This window comes from Physeter macrocephalus, chromosome 21 (assembly GCF_002837175.3).
Source record: "Physeter macrocephalus isolate SW-GA chromosome 21, ASM283717v5, whole genome shotgun sequence".
Classification (NCBI taxonomy): domain Eukaryota; kingdom Metazoa; phylum Chordata; class Mammalia; order Artiodactyla; family Physeteridae; genus Physeter; species Physeter macrocephalus.
Genome location: NC_041234.1, coordinates 29,493,172 through 29,498,869, shown reverse-complemented (window position 1 = coordinate 29,498,869; position 5,698 = coordinate 29,493,172).

Below are 5,698 nucleotides of genomic sequence, written 5' to 3'. Positions count from 1 at the left end.
GAAAAACAAATACCGTAGGCTAACACGCATATATATGGAATCTATGAAAAAAAAAAAAGAAATGGTTCTGAAGAACCTAGGGGCTGGAAAGGAATAAAGACACAGACATAGAGCATGGACTTGAGGACACGGGGAAGGGGAAGGGTAATCTGGGATGAAGTGAGAGAGTAGCATTGACATATTCACACTACCACATGTAAAATAGATAGCTAGTGGGAAGCAGCCACATAGCACAGGGAGATCAGCTCGGTGCTTTGTGACCACCTAGAGGGGATGGATAGGGAGGGTGGGAGGGAGACGCAAGAGGGAGGAGATATGGGGATATATGTATTATGTATAGCCGATTCACTTTGTTATGCGGCAGAAACTAACACACCATTGTAAAGCAACTCTACTCCTATAAAGATGTTGAAAAGAAGCAACAACAACAAAACAAGGAAACAGAAAAACACATTTTCCTTCTAGATGCTCACTTAGAAAGATTGGGGTCAGTCTTGCCATTATATCCATCCAGAAATCCTGTTGCTTCCATGGTCTAGTGCCTCCTCCCATGCTACCACTTGATTCTAAGCCACTACACTTCATTGCCTTAGAACAACAACTTGCAACACCTTCGAAGTATTTACGTGGTCTACAGTTTTCTACAAGATTTGCTCTTGTGTTATTTCTCGGAAATCCAACTACACTACCACTAGATCCCTCCACATCTACCTTAACCCTAGTAGTTACACTTTAACTGAAGCCTCTTGCACTGGCTGTTCTCTGTGTTGCAGATGTTCTTCCTCCACATATTTAATGGCTCGCCCCATCAACTCCTTCAAGGCTTTACTCAAATATCACTTTCTGAGGAAGGCCTATCCTGACCGCTTCACAAAATTTCCGGTTTCTCAGCATTCCAGACCAAGTTTGCTTTTCATAACAGTGTAATCTTCCTATGTACAGTATAATTTAATCATTTATTGTTTATACAGTACCCCCAAATATGAGCTCTATGAGGGCAGAGACAGATGTCTGTTTTGTTGACTACAGTATCTTCAGGGTCAACAGGAGTGCCTGGCAGTTAGCTGTGATTCACTACCGTTTGGTCCATTTCCCAAAGAGACTGGAAGTGCAAAGTAGGGTGGGTTCTAGCCATGGCGAAGTCTAGCTCAGGGGTGTCATCAAGGGTTCAGATACTTTCCCTCTCTTTTTCTCAGCCACCTCAGTGTCCTCATCATTCTGGTCCCCAGATGTCCGTAGCAGTTCAGGGCTCGTACCTAGGAATGGTAAGATTTAGGCAAAAAGGGAAAATATCTTCCAGTGTTCCTTTTCAAAGAGAAAGAAAACTGACATGATACTTTCCAGAAGATATCCACCCGCATCGATCCAAACATATGAGGCTGAATCTGGTCACATGACCAACCTAAAATCAGAGATTGCCATGGATATTGGATGTGTCATGATCGGCTTAGATGAACATGAGATGATGAGGAGTTAATCACAGTGTTCCCTGAAACACATCTGTGCACTGGTGTGATAAGATGAGAGCGAGGTCGGGGGCGGGGCGGGGAGAGAGAGATAGAGAGAGAGAGGGGTTGTGTGTTTGTACTTGATAGGGGGCGGAATTCAGGTACTCAGTGGTTTCAGATTGTAAAGAAACAGATTATGGTAATTCAGGAGGCAGAAGATGGGGGAAAGTTGACGTCTTGCATACAGACTCCTGGTCTGTTAACGGCATGAGGCTAACATCATCTGATATGTCCATCTCATACTAGGTAATGCTTTGACAGAGGCACCAGAAATACTCACAGTCAAGTTGGTAGAGACACTTTTACCCACACAGTGTTTAGATAGGCATTAAAAGTGTTTTCTTTCATGGATGAGTAACCAACCCCTTCTGACTGGTAACATCTTCACGTAGCCATGTTAATACCTTTATTCAAATCTCAAGGCTTCCCTTTCTTGGGACTTTCCTATTCTCTTTTGTTGGGTTCAGTTTTGAAATAATATATACCTGCATACAAAAGAAGCATAAAACGTATATACAGAGATTTATAATGAACAATTATAACGTGAAAACCTATGTGACCACCACCCAAAACATTGAATCGAATAGTATTAAAACCCCAGAGCCCCTGAGGCTTCCCTCCCTGACCACAACCGTGTGTCTCCTCAGTAGAGAAATCTGCCATCGTAATCATTGTTCAGTATCTCTTTTTAAAAATTAATTAATTCATTCATTCATTTTGGGCTGCGTTGGGTCTTCGTTGCTGCGTGTGCACTTTCTCTAGTTGCGGCAAGCGGGGGCCACTCTTTGTTGCGGTGCGCGGGCCTCTCGTGGCGGTGGCTTCTCTTTTTGCGGAGCACGGGCTCTAGGCACACGGGCTTCAGTAATTGTGGCACGCGGGCTCAGTAGTTGTGACTCACGGGCTCTAGAGCGCAGGCTCAGTAGTTGTGGCATGCGGGTTAGTTGCTCCACGGCATGTGAGATCTTCCCGGACCAGGGCTCGAACCCGTGTCCCCTGCCTTGACAGGCAGATTCTTAACCACTGCGCCACCGGGGAAGCCCCCCCGGGGAAGCCCCCAGTATCTCTTCTCATTGCTCATTGTAGCTTCACCTACCACCTATGTAAGCTACACTAAACTATCTAGTTTCATTAAAAAACAAAAACACAAAACCCTTATGGCATCAGGCATCCCATGCCTCTTTGAGTTTTTAGTGTACACTCAGAAAACCACCTCATGTAACTTGTTTCTAGAGGCTCCTTGAAATGTATAAAGAAATCCCTCTTCCCAGGTTAAAGGGACAAACCCTCTTCCCATATATGTCCTTGGGGGTGAATTCAATGTCAGGGTATACATGAGAGCTAAACGGTGTTCTCTACCTCCAGTGAGTCTATAGGTAGGAAGACGGTGCTTCCTGATGCTGTGCACTGGCAGAGCTGAAGGCAGCTCAGGTTAGCAGCAAGGCCATGGGTGAGATATTCTATGTGCCACCTCTCCCTAGTTTGTGATTTGGGGCGAGCCTCTCTACCTCTTTGAGCCTGTGTACTTACTTCTTAAAGAGAGATTTAAAACCTGCTCCCCAGGGTTGCCATGTGTGGAAGTTTGTAGCTCTCTGCTGTAACCCACTGCACTGATCCGAAGGAAGGGTGAACAATATTTCAGTTCTCCCTGAACAGTTTACGTGGCATACATACGAGTCTAGTGACTTTAGTACCTACTAGGTGTTAATGTGAGGATTTCTTTGGCCCCAGGAACACACCAAGGCAGCTAAGTGGAGTGGTAGGAGGCTGGACATTAAGATCAGAAATATCGGGCCTAATGATTATAATCATGGTGAAAGCTAACTTGTACTGTGCACTGTAAGCCCCCACAGGCACAGAGAGTCTGCCTCCTAGCGGGCACCTCAGTGACACAGTAAGATCTGAGTACCGAGACCAGAAGTGTCTAGGTTAATGATGTACTTTACTTTTTAAAGAATCAGAAACGTTAGAGAGGCTTAAGTTCTGTTGAGTATTCCCTGCATCCAATCTATTGCTCAAAACATATTATATGCATCGTCTCATTTAATCCTTACCATGGCCTGAGGAGGTAGGTAAGCTCAGTGATTACCCCTATGTACTAGTCAAAAACCTTGAATTCAGAGATTAAGTAACTTTTCTGTGATCACACAGTTAATAATGAAGGACACGGGAAATGATCCCAGTGGGTAGCTGAACCCACATTACTTTTTGTGAGGGAGATACTTTTTGGGGGAAATAATTTCAAATTTAGAGAAAAGTTTCAAAAATAGTGCAAGGAACTCCCATTTCTACTTCACCCATATTCCACAGTAGGTAATAGTTCCCATATTTGTTCTCTCTCTTTCTCTCTCTCCTCCACCTTTCTCTTTCTGTCTGTCTCACTGTCTTGTTTTCCTGTCCATACACACACCACACGCAGGTGCACATACATACAAACTTTTTCTAAATCGTTTGAGAGTAAGCTGCAGGCATGTCCTTTGACCCCTAAATACTGCAGTGTTACTTCCTGAGAACTAGGGCATCCTTTGGGGTAAGCACTGTACAATTATCAAAGTCAGGAAACTAACATTGATACAGTACTATTATGTATCTCATCACAGACCTTATTCAGATGTGGCAATTATCTCAACGATGTCATTTATAGAAAGTTTTATAATTTTCTGTTCTACTCTCCAGTCTAGAATCACGCTTGTATGTATTTGTTGTTTCACTTCAGTCTTCTTCAGTCTGGGACAGGTCCTCAGACTTACTGTCTTGAACGACCATAAAAGTTTTGAAAGTATGAGCCATGCCCCTCAATTTGGGTTTGCCTGATTTTCGATTCTCATGACTAGATTCAGCTTGTGTATCTTTGCCAGGGAAACGACGAAAGTGATAGTACATCCTTCTCAGTGCATTATATCAGTCGGCACATGCTATTTATTTATTCTGTACTGGTGAGGTTAAATTTGATCACTTGGTTAAGGTTGTATTCACCAGGTTACCCCAAAGTAAAGTTATTATTTTCCCTTTGTCCACTTAAATATATTGTGGGGGGATACTTGGAGACTATGGAAATACCCTGTTCTACCATCATTGATGATTCTTCCCTAAACCCACTAATATATGATGGTTGAAAAATCGTGCATTTCCAACTCCATCATTTCCCCCCATTTACTAGTTGGGATTCTTCTGCAATGAAGAGCTTTTCTCTGACCCTCATTTGTAAATTATTCATTGATATCCTATGAGCTCATCGACATATATTTTATTCACTGGGTATATAAACCCATTACCATCGCGATTCAGTTTGATGCTCCAATTTGCCCAGATTTGGTCAGTGGAACAATGGAAGCCCCGTAAATCTTGTTCCTGTGTCCTTTTAGATGTACCCCTATTTTTCTTTGAAAATTTCTTTTGGTACAGGCAGATATTCCTGGCTCTTCTTGTACTTTCCCTGTTCCGGCCCTGGAATCAGCCATTTCCCAAGGAGCTCTGGTTTCTTTTGTGTAGAATGGTATTTAGAATCAAGTCTGTGCTTTTAACTATTGTTCTCTTACTGGCAGTATGAATTTACACCCCCCTACATTTCCCTTAGCTTCCCTTACCCAATATGTGGAATTGGCATAAAAATAGGAATATTTTTTTTTTTTTTGGCCACGTTGCGCAGCTTGTGGGATCTTAGTTCCCTGACCCGGGGTCAAACCCAGGCCCCAGCAGTGAAAGCACTGAGTCCTAACCAATGGACCGCCGGGGAACTCCCCAAAACAGGGTTTTTGTTATTGGTATGTTGTACGGTTTAGATACAGTAATGAAGCATGTAGTACAGTGCCTGGCACATAGGTAGTTTTAAAAAAATAGCATAAATTCAGCATCAAAAAGAATAATAATAATAATAATGGTTTATCACCCAATGAATAAAATAAGAATCTATAAGTCCATTTGAAAATAAGTGGTAGCTATTTTCATCATCATTTTTGTTACTACCAAGTACTCTGACTGTCAACAAGAGATACCTCTGGGAAAAACCTCAGGTTTACAATAGTAGCCTTGTCAAGTCATGTGGGATCTTCCCGGACCGGGGCACGAACCCGTGTCCCCTGCATCGGCAGGTGGCCTCTCAACCACTGCGCCACCAGGGAAGCCCCTCTTCCATGTCTTTTGATACCTTGAGAGTTCATTTCCTTTTAGCTCTGAATAATGTTTCATTGTCT